General features: G+C 32.4%; 1 non-coding gene across 1 annotated transcript; it reads left to right on the plus strand.

Annotated features, from left to right (window-relative positions):
* The first annotated feature begins 5,929 nt into the window (after positions 1-5,929).
* Positions 5,930-6,064, plus strand: LOC131814167 (U4 spliceosomal RNA). Its single transcript, XR_009347169.1, has one exon. It is a non-coding gene; the product is annotated as a U4 spliceosomal RNA (small nuclear RNA).
* Positions 6,065-11,842: the final 5,778 nt, after the last annotated feature.

Below are 11,842 nucleotides of genomic sequence, written 5' to 3' on the forward strand. Positions count from 1 at the left end.
AAATATTTGTATCTATTTGAACAAACTGTGCCTTCATTAGATTTAAATATATGGCAATATACTGCTTCACCAGCACAGGTTTCTACAATGCACAGTTACACCAGAGTTATAGGATTATCACATAATTCATATTCCATTAGAAAATACTACTGTTAGAGGCACCTGGGTGGCTCAGTTGTTAAGCGTCTGCCTTCGTCTCAGGTCATGATCATAGGGTCCTGGGATTGAGCTCCACATCACATTGGGCTCCCTGCTCCTCGGGAAGCCTGCTTCTCCTCCCCAACTCCCCTACTGTGTTCCTTCTTTTGCTGTGTCTCTCTGTCTAATAAATAAATAAAATCTGAAAAAAAAAAAAAGAAAGAAAGAAAATACTGCTGTTAGAAATATTTATCCTGAGGTTAAGGTGGTTTCTTTTTATACGTCCCTAATTCCTCTATAAGCCAAATCCTTATCAATTACAAATAGTTCTTAGTACTCTAATATTGAGTTTAATCCACTATCAACATGAACTGAACAAACACTATTTTGAGCATCACATAAGGCATTGCTTTGAAAAAATTCAAAAATGCCAGGATTCCATAGGCAAAGGGGATTGGAAAAAGAATAATTTACTTGAATTCTTTCAGAAGAAAAATGTTTCATTGGATTTTAAGTCTGTCATCATTCAAATGAATTGAACCATGATAACCACACTTACAAATGCTGGAAGAAATCACAAAAAAGAAAATCCTTCCTATATACTCATGCCAGAAAGTTAGCATTTCCCTAGCAGCAAATTTTTGTTATGCTCCACTACTTAAGATATTGTTAGGGAATGTTAAAGGGATTTACCATGGTAAGTCCACATGGTTAGAATTATGGTATGTGGAAATAGCATATCCCAGAAACCATGTTAGAAAAATAAAGACTTTCAGATTTACAAGACCCTATTAATGGGACATAAAGCAAGGAGGCAAGTGACACTAAATTTAATTTGCCTAAACATCCACTTCCAGATATGAAGGAAGGTTATTTTATTAACCTGTACCACAAAATAAATGGAGAATCATAAATGTACTCTGATAAAATAAATTTTCCCTTCTAAAAATAAGAAAACCTATGCAAATAATAAACATATTAAATTTAAATATGTATTATAAAATTCTTTCCTATATGACAATTTTTAAATCAGTTCTCTTGCATATAGGTGAAATGCTAAATAATAATTTTAATTGTTATTTGGTTATTGACATAAAATATAATCAGTTTATTAAACTTCAGTTTTTCCTTCATTTCAGAAAACCACCTTAAATAATATTATTCAATCATAGGAGTTTCAAGCCCTGACTAATTGTACCCTGAAAAATACCTCAAAATCCAATAAAATTCAGTATTTATATTTAGATAATTTGAGAATATACTTATCTGGTGAATATGCACATTATTCTGACCAAAAAGTGTACTCATGGTTTTGCAACAAATTTTATATATTCTATTGGTGAGATACGCTTGTCAGTTGTAGATGAGATTGGGTAGAATACTAACACTTATTTCACACCCAAAGAAATACTGATGGGGCTCGTTTGAGAGTTCAGGACTTACTCAAGCTCAGGGTACAGTGGTGGGGAATCATAATAAATTGAACATGGCCTTAACTCATCATCTTGAAGTTTACTAAATAACTTATAAACAAATCCCATTTTGTGCAGATTCAATACAGACAAAAAGACACACAATTTTATATATGAATGGGAAGGTGACACTCACAATGTGAAGATATATTAATTTCCTGTTAGCTTGTCCATGATTTGATTTTCTTACTTAAATACAACATCACCCTGAGAGAGAAGATTTGAGGAATTTCTCAACTGTTATTTCCATCCCATAAAGGAAAATGGCTTCGTTAATAAGAGAGACAACATAAATGCTACTATTACAATGGTGATCTCAAGAAACAAGTAAGGCATTTGATGTTCCACCTAATAGGTCTACAGCTGAATTTCCAGGGAAATCACAGACTTGAAATAGGAACTGCTGAAGGCCACCAATCAAACTAACCAAAAATGGAGACAACTGCAGTGGAAGGACTGCCCATCGTTCACAGAAGATTTCACTGGTTTAAATTAAATCCAGGGCACTGGAAATCTGGTAAGGGAGTAAGAATTCCTTCAGTACCACTAACAAATGGAAAAATTCTTTATATAAGGCAGATTTTGCATTCATAGGCAGATGGGAGAGCATGATTTCCAGACCCTGAAAATCTGCATTTAGGTAAAGGAGATATTCCCTAAAATATTAACAAACGTTAGCCTATTTATATGTAAATATCATAGAATTTCACACAGAACAGAGATACACATTACAGCACAGGAGGCTATTCTCTGGTTAGAAATATAAAGAATATATATAAACCATAAAATATACAGATGATAATTTAGTATTTAATAGTAAATTTTGTAGAAAAGTGTGTTTTCATGTCTTTTATATGCATAGGGTTTTAACTGTACATTTTCAGGGCTCACTGCTTTCCTAATATTCATAATTACATCTACATATATCTGCATCTATCTATAAATAAATTTATCTTTAGAAGCCTACTGAAAATCATCTATAGATGGCCTGAAACAAAGTTCAAAGCTCATGCACACAAATATTTGTTGCTCCCTTCTCCTCCCAATGATTCTTTTTCAAGTTGTACCCTCCTCAGTGGATGTCACTTAAATCAACAACACTTTGCGAATAAAATGTTGTAAATCTGACCTTGACCTTATCCTTCTTTCACACAACCATATCTGGTACATCAGCATATTTTCTGGGATATAGCTACATAATGGATATGAAATGATCTCACTTAGACTACCAAAATGGTATCCAAAGTGGTCACCAACATTCTTTATTACCGTCCACTTGCCACACAGACCAAAACATATCATCACCATGCCAATCTTTTAATATCAAAACAAAATCCAAATCCCTGCTCTCATGTAAGAGAAGAGAAAACAAAACAAAACACAAGAATAAAACAATATTAACAAGACTGAGGTTTTTCTTCTAAGTCATTTCCTACCATATTATTCCCAGCTCACTTCACTTTAGGAAGACTTACGCCTTTGCTCTTCCACATTAATAACAAATTAATTACCACAGCAGTAAATTTCTTCCTGCTGTTCTTTACGCCAGAAATGAACTGCTCTCCAACTCGCTTCCCACTTCATTCAGTGTCTGCTCGAATGCCTCAGCCTTCCAGACTATTCTTATAAAAATGGCCCCACTACCTACCATTTTTCATTTTCTTATCCCATCACAGTACTTCTTAAAATTATGTTGTTAGTTTGTTAGTTTACTGTCTCTGGAAACTGGAATAAAAGTTCCACAGTGGCAAGGATTTAATCAATGTTCCTCTCTGCCATACCCACAAAGAACGGTGCTTGGCTCATAGAAGATTTTTTTTTTTAATTCTGTTAAATTCATGAATGTTTGATTCTACAATTAAGGGTATTCTTTAGAGAGTTTAAGATCAATTTTATCCAAAACTTACAGCTAAGTATTTAAGGAGCTATGAAATAATGGCACACTAATAATTAGAAAGAAGACCTGGATCAAAATAAATGATAATTTTAACAATTAAAATTTGGAAATAAGAAAGTTCACTTGTAATTCAGTGTCACTATCCTCCTATTCTTCTTTAAACAGGAATTATTAGGACAATTATACTGCTAATATTTATAATGAGTTTTTTGTTTGGTTGTTTTGCAAAGAGCTATTTTAATGTAATCTAAAGGAGTGGAAAGGGTTACAACCTACTTCTCTGGAAGCAGCAAATTATGATTGAGATCCTGTACACATACAGGAGAGAGAGAAAGAGAGGGAAGGAAAAACAGAGGGAGGGAGGCAGGGAGGGAGGGAGAGAGGAAGGAAAGAAAGACAGAAAGAAAGAAAGAAAAGAGGGAGAAAAAGAAAGGGAGGTAGGAAGGAGGGAGAGAGGAAGAAAGAAAGGAAGAAAGAAAAAGGAAGAGGGAGAAAGAAACTATTTGCCTTGTGATGCAAAATGGGATGCATAATACTTGGTGCCTTCTAAAATTATGTGGTAAAATGCAGTTTTATTAAAAGCACTGTGAAATTGGTGTGCCTGGGTGGCACAGTTGTTAAGCATCTGACTCTTGGTTTTGGTTCAGGTGGTGATCTCATGGTCATGATCTTACAGTCATGAGATGGACCCCTGCCACAGGCTCTGTACTCAGTGTTGAGTCGGCTTGAGAGTCTTTCTCCACTTCCCTCTGCCCCTCCTGCTGGTGCTCCCCGACAAAATAAATTACTAAATCTTAAAATAAAATTAAATAAAATTTAAAAAGTATTGTGTGATAAATCAACTAGGGATTTAGCACCCAGGATAAGTTGATAAAATAAGAAAATATATATTTTTAGAAATATTCAAAGAATGAAGATAATATAGTCAAGAAAACTTATGATGGACATAGTATATTTCCAGTAATTATAATAACTTTCTCATCATTTCATTCATAGCAAGCCATTTTGAATGATACTCATGATGCATTTGTTGAAAGAAGCAGGCAACAAAATAGAATGTGTGGTTTGACTTTAACTTTGTTACACTACACTAGGCACACTGTCCTTGTCAATCTTATCAATTACTCTATTAAAATTTATTTATTACATTGGTTTGCAACTGTGTCTCTGAAATACTTGCGGACAACTTTTCACTCAATTCATGAGTTCCTTCTTCCAAAAAATCGATTACCTTATTATATTTTCTAGACCATTACCTGGGATTGAAGTAAGTCTCACAAGATAATTACTTAGGTTGTCCTTCTACTTCTTTTAAGTCTGAGTTTATTAACCTTTCTTAAGCCAGGAGAGAATTTAAAAGATTTCTAGAGATTTACTGATAACTCTTAGTCTAAACGTTTTTACTAGCCTTTCGTATTTCATCCACTGTCTCATTATACACATTTTGAGTACGCATTACTATTTTATCTGAAACACAGGAAACTAATACATTTTAACATAACTAATTTATAAGCACAAAACTTTTGTTAAAGAAAGATGGAATAGCTCTTAAAAAGTTGGCCTGGAAGCGAAGTACAAACTCGTCTATCATGTTCAATATTCTCTCATAAGAGCGAATGTGATAAGAAGTTAATCCAATGACAAGGATATTCTCTCCCTTCCTTGCAAGATTATGTTTATACTATTTTTAATCCTCTAATCTGTTGTTATCTTAAAATACCAGCCTGTTGACCATACGATATTCTAGCAACCAATTTTTCTTTAATGATTTCTGACTCAAGTGTTCTGAAATTTAGATGAGAAGTTGATTGCTTTGGGGAAAGAACATTATAACTATGTGAATAATTTATGTCTTAGAATATAAAAGAAATAAAGGCAAAAAAATGCAGCTTTTCTTATTTGATTAAAGTGCTGCACTGCTTTTATAAGACCTATAGAGATGGTAAATAAATGTTTGGTACTTTAATATTATTCCCAAAGATCTGGCCAGTGCAGTTTAACAGTGAATCAATTAAGTATACATATTAAAGCAGAAGGAAAAAAGGAAAATTACAATCACTTCCAAATAAGATTTTATACTTGAAAGCCCAGAATCAAAAGTTAATGTATCTTGATGATGTTAGAAAATTCCATACAAAACACAAGACATAATACAGAAGTAGCTTTTCTACAACAAAAATACACAAGTAGAAAATATATTTTTAAAATAGGCAGCAAAAATATAAATTATATAGAGTAAAAATAAGAGACATCCAGAAACTATGATAAAAGAAAAACTTTACTAAAAGACAAAGTAAAGCTTTATGTAAAATGAGGTATTTTGCTTTTGGAAAGGAAATCGATAGTAAAAACTCATTAATATTGCTTGAGCATAGTTTTATGCAACTTTCTTGGATGTTAGTTTAAATTATTATTAAATATAAGCTTTGCACAGTGGCAGTATCGTAGCCAATGAGGTTTATCCGAGGTGCAAATATTGCTAATTAAATTATTATTAAATATGAAATATCCTTCACCTTTGGTCCAGCAATTCTACTTCTAAAAATTTTCCATACAGATATGGCTAACAAAGATATGGCTACAATGTAAAAAAATATGAAAAATATACTCATTAATTGAATGAAAGTTGTATGCAAGTATTTCGGAGACACAGTTGCAAACCAATGTAATAAATAAATTTTAATAGAGTAATTGATAATTTAATGTAAAAATTGTGAAAATAATTTATCCAAATCTTTTACTATAATATAAAAATTTTAATACAGCTTAAATATCCAACAAGAGGGGATTAGTAATGTAAATTATAATATATTTGAATCATTAGCTCAGTTAATAACTACTACATGATTAGATATTTTTCTTTAAAATGATTATTTATGCACATATAAATATAAACACACAAATATATACAGTAAAACATTCATAATATTATATCAGCTTAGAAAACATATATAAAAATATATTATGTAAATATATGCATTTAGTGGAGATGAGCTCATCAAAATGTCAAACATGATTATTTCTGAAAGGTTGAATTTCACATAATGATTACATTCTTCTATGTCATTTACTGTATGATTTAAATTGTGAATACTATGCATCTGCCATTTTCAAAACTCTCTTTTATTAAGTAAAGTGGAGCTAAGAATGTATTTTTGTTTATATGGTTATTATTTATCAGTACATAATTATCAGAACAGTACAGTGCCATACAGTTTTAACATTAATACCTAAAATAAATGATGCATTACATCTTTCCCCCTCCAAAGATTTTATTTATTTATTTATTTGAGAGAGAAAGTGCATGTGTGAGCAGGGGGAGGAACAGAGGGAGAGAGACATGGAGATTCTGCACTGAGCACAGAGCCCCATACAGGACTCAGTTCCACGACTACAAGGTAACGACCGGAGCAAAAACCAACATTCAGATGCTCAACCGACTGAGTCACCCATGTGTCCCAGTGATGCATTACTTTTAAGGTTATTATTAGGAATTTAAAAGTTTTGCTCCTAAAACTATATTGACATTAGAAGCTACTTAGTAATTTATTACTATTTCATAGACTATTTTATAGAATGTACTTCCTTAAGATATACACAAATCACACAGACATACAGAAAATTGTCTCTAACCATACGGGAAAAAAATACCTGAAAGAATGGGATGTTCTGGATGTTAACTCTTTTTTCTTTATATTTAACAAAAGTCTTGATTTGGAAATGGATATTCATTAAAGATGTGCTTAACTCTTAAAAGAAAATAGGAATACCTGCTTAATATAAAAGTACATAGTAAGATGATATAAAATATATTTCTATTATTTCTATACATGTTATTTCCTTTAATTATAAACTAAATTTTCAGGGTTTGTTTTTTTTCTTTTTTAAATGAGGGACTAATCACATTATGATGACAGAATATTCCAAATTTCTAAGGGTTTGTTTTTTTTTTCAGTTTCAGTTTAATCTGTGGCTTATAAAAATGACACGTTATCCTCCTCTTTAACATATAATTGTAGTCTCATAATTGATCAGGTATCCATTCATTCAAACACTAAATGAACATATATTTTGCACCATCCATATGCCCAATACTAAACTAGGCACAGTGGTCTATAAAAAAAAAATCATAGAAAAACTGAAAACTCTTAACTCTGAGACAAATCTATAACCCAATAATTATAATAAAATATACTAGATATATTAATGCCATAAATAGAGGGTATTATTGTGGTACAAAGCTCATGATAGGCAGTTACAAATATATTTTCCAGGGTAAGAGATATAAACCTTTCTATAGAAAATATCTACAATTTGTCATAAAGATGGAAGAGCTAATATTTTCCTCAAATCATAGAAAACATAAGGTGTAACTATTAGACAAATTCAGGTGGAATTATTTCTTTTTATTTTTGCCAAAAATGTTAGATGGTATTATTTTGATTTATGTGTTTTGGAAGGTAATTACTTTTGAATTTCAAATAGAAAGCTTAGTGAAAAAGTTTTGTCTCTTTCAAGTTGTAGCTCTCTAAACCTGTGACAAAGATTTGAAAACCGCCCTCTGGTGACGTCTGAGGACTTCCTCTGCACCATCTGTGCTTTCGAAATGTCAGCACTATAAGTATCCAATACTGAGAACAAACTGCAAGGAGCTCACAGAAATAGGACTACTAACTTTTATCAGATTCAACCCACTGCTTGCCATAGATGGCAACAGAAACAACCTGATGTCCTTTACTTGATGAAAATGGTCTTCATCAGAAACTGCTAGAAATGTAGGGATTTATAAGAATCTACTAACACAATATTAAAAGATTTTGGATAAATATTAAATGATATGTGGCAAATTAAGATTTTATTATTATTCTCTGGCTGAGATACTATAAGGAGCTCAAAAAATCTGAATATATTTAAAGACCATTAAACTTTAAAATGCTTGTTATTAACCAAAGGAAATAACGTACTTTGCCTGTACTTGTATTAAATAATATCTACAAATGGTTTAACCAACGAAATGACATAAAAATGTTCTGTGTATTATTTAATAGCTAGTTGATAAGAAAATAATCTATAGAATATTCAATCATCTCCTCTCAAACATAATTTTACTTGCAATCAGAATTGTGATTATAGAGAACAAACAGGGATACTGGAAGGGAGGTAAGCAGGGGGATGGGCTAAATGGATGGTAGGCATTAAGGACGGCCCTTGTGAATAGAACAGGATGTTGTATGTAAGTGCTGAATCATTCAAATCTACACCTGAAACTGATATGACATGATATGATGACTAAATGGAATTTAAATAAAAACTTGAAAAAAAACAAGGGGGGGGGGAAGGCAAGAGAAAAAGAAATAAATAAAAATAAAACCAGGGGAAGGGCATGAATCAATATTTTTCCAAAGAAGACATACCAGTGGCCACCAGGTGTATGAAAAGGTGCTCAATATCAATAATCATTAGGGAAATACAAATTGAAACCATAATAGTATATTTCCTGCCAGAATGGCTATTATCAAAAAGACAAGAAGTAACAAGTATTTGTCAAGGATGGGAAGAAAAGGGAATCCTAGTACACTGTTGGTGGGAATATAAATTGGTGCAGTGACTAGGGAAAACAGTACAGAGGCTTCCCAAAAAATAAAGCTATTATATGATCCAGCAATTCTGCTGGGTAACTTTCTGAAGAAAACAAAACCACTAATACAAAATGATTATCTGCACTCCTATGTTCATGGCAGCATTATTTATAATAGCAAAGATATGGAAACAATTTAAATTCCCACTGATAAATGAATGATTAAAGATCTTGTACAAGGGATGCCTGGGTGGCTCAGTTGGTTAAGGGACTGCCTTATGTCGCTTAAGGGACCTTAAGGGACAGCTCAGGTCATGATCCTGGAGTCCTGAGACACAGTCCCATGTTGGGCTCCCTGCTCAGTGGAGATCCTGCTTCTCCTTCTGACACTTCCCCCTCTTGTACTCTTTCTCTCAAATGTATAAATAAAATCTTTTAAAAAATATGCACATGTAATGGAATACTACTCAGCCATGAAAAGGAATGGAATGTTGCATTTGGGACAATATGGATAGAACTGGAGTTTAATATGTTAAGTGAAATAAGTCAGACAGGGAAATACAAATACAATACAATTTCACTTATATGTGGAATCTACAAATCAAAACAAACTAAGTAAAACAATACTCTAATTCACAGATCCAGAAAATAGATTGCTGATTGCCTGAGGCAAGGCTGGGGTTGGGCAACATGGGTGAAGGTACAAACTTCCATGTAGAAAATAAAAAATCATAGGGATATAATGTAGAGCATGGGCAAGATAGCCAATAATATTTAATAACTTTGTATGGTGACAGATGGTAACTAGAATTATTGCGGTGAACACTCTGCAATATAAACAAATACCAACCACTATCTTCTCTACCTGAAACTCATACAATATTGTATGTCAATTATACTTCAAAAAAATAAAAAGAAAATCTGTGTTAACTACCTTCTGGGATTTTTTAATTAAACAATAATTAATTGTTCATGTATCTATAAGTCTCAAAATACCATACACGTATTTTGAAATAAAAGTATATAAGCTGAAGTATAAGATCAGTTTGGTGGTATTTTATAACCAACCATGTAGGAGTAATTCTATTGTCAATTTGAAAAGTTAGAAACTTTTTTTTTAAGATTTTATTAATTTATTTGACAGAGAGAGAGAGATCACAAGTAGACAGAGAGGCAGGAAGAGAGAGAGGAGGGAAGCAGGCTCCCTGTGGAAGGCACAGGCTTAACCCACTGAGCCACCCAGGCACCCCAAAAAGTTACAAACTTTCAAAAATATACCTTTTTTTCAGAATTAAAACCTTTCCATATAATATAGACCACATTCTTCAATAACTACATTATTGTGTCAAAAAGGAGAAGTTATATTTTCGTTTTTGTTGTAGAGTTAACATGTTTCCAACTACCAACTTAGGGTTGTGGAAAGTAACAATGGATGAAAGATCAAACTGTAACTTACAAACTATCAGTTTCAATAGAAAGAGCAGCACTGCTTTCTGAAATAATAAGTTTTAACTGTTCTCTTCCCCTTTCAAAACTGTCAGCCATGACTAATATGCCTTTTTTGGTGCATTACCCAATTTAAGGATTTGTTGGTATATTCTTGAACAGCTTTAGCTATTTGCATAGCTTTGGGATATGAATTAAAGTTGTCTGGTGCAGGGGCGCCTGGGTGGCTCAGTGGGTTAAAGCCTCTGCCTTCAGCTCAGGTCATGATCCCAGGGTCCTGAGATAGAGCCCCGCATCAGACTCTCTGCTCAGCAGGGAGCCTGCTTCCTCCTCTCTCTCTTCCTGCCTCTCTGCCCACTTGTGATCTCTGCCTGTCAAATAAATAAATAACATCTTTAAAAAATAAATAAATAAATAAAATAAAGTTGTCTGGTGCATATGAATCCCCAACTGATGAGAATATTCTTTACTTGCTTCCACTCATGATTACAGTAATTATTTGTTTTAAAGTCAGAAAAAAATTAATAAGTTATATATGAGTCTTTGCACTATAAAAATGAATTGAAATGAAAGAATGGGACATCAATATTTATCATTCATAAACATAATATTAAATTTACATTAACAAATTGTCATTTAGCTAAATGATAATCTCTTGATTAGCCAACAAATCACCTCTCTACTTATATAAAAATAAACTTTCAATAAGTATTCTCTCCTAGATGATATGACACTGACTCACTGCAGATAACTGCTGTGCAAGCAGTTATAAAATGTTTAATAAATGTGATTTTACCTAATTTATGTTGTTTGTAGTCAAAGTATGAGCAGTTTAAATCTTTATATTCCTGATATTTTGGTGCAAAGAAGAGTAGATCTCTGTAAATTGTTAGATTTAAGCATAAAATCACATAAAATTAAGTATGTTGAGTTAAAGACCTCAGATCGATCAAAATTCAAAATTTGAAAGAAATTTAATTTTATATTGCATAATTTCTAATTCTCCATTTTGTTTTTGTTACTGTAAAAGGTATTTCTTATAACTCCTTTAAGAACAGGATTAACTTTTTTCTTCCTAATAGGCTATAAATATAGAATTCCTATAGCTCTTATTGAAATAGTTTAGGCCACTCTTTTCAGATGCAGACTTATTTCTCCCTCCTTCTGATTTAACCAAGCTAATTAACCCTTTTGTACCATAAGCACTTTACTGGCTTTTTTGCATGCTGCTTGTCACACAACAATGCAGAAATACACATGCTGATTTTTTATTATTGCATAATAATTTGACCTGGATGAAAAAGGGAGTTC

The sequence above is a fragment of the Mustela lutreola genome, chromosome 13 (genome assembly GCF_030435805.1).
Source record: "Mustela lutreola isolate mMusLut2 chromosome 13, mMusLut2.pri, whole genome shotgun sequence".
NCBI classification, from domain to species: domain Eukaryota; kingdom Metazoa; phylum Chordata; class Mammalia; order Carnivora; family Mustelidae; genus Mustela; species Mustela lutreola.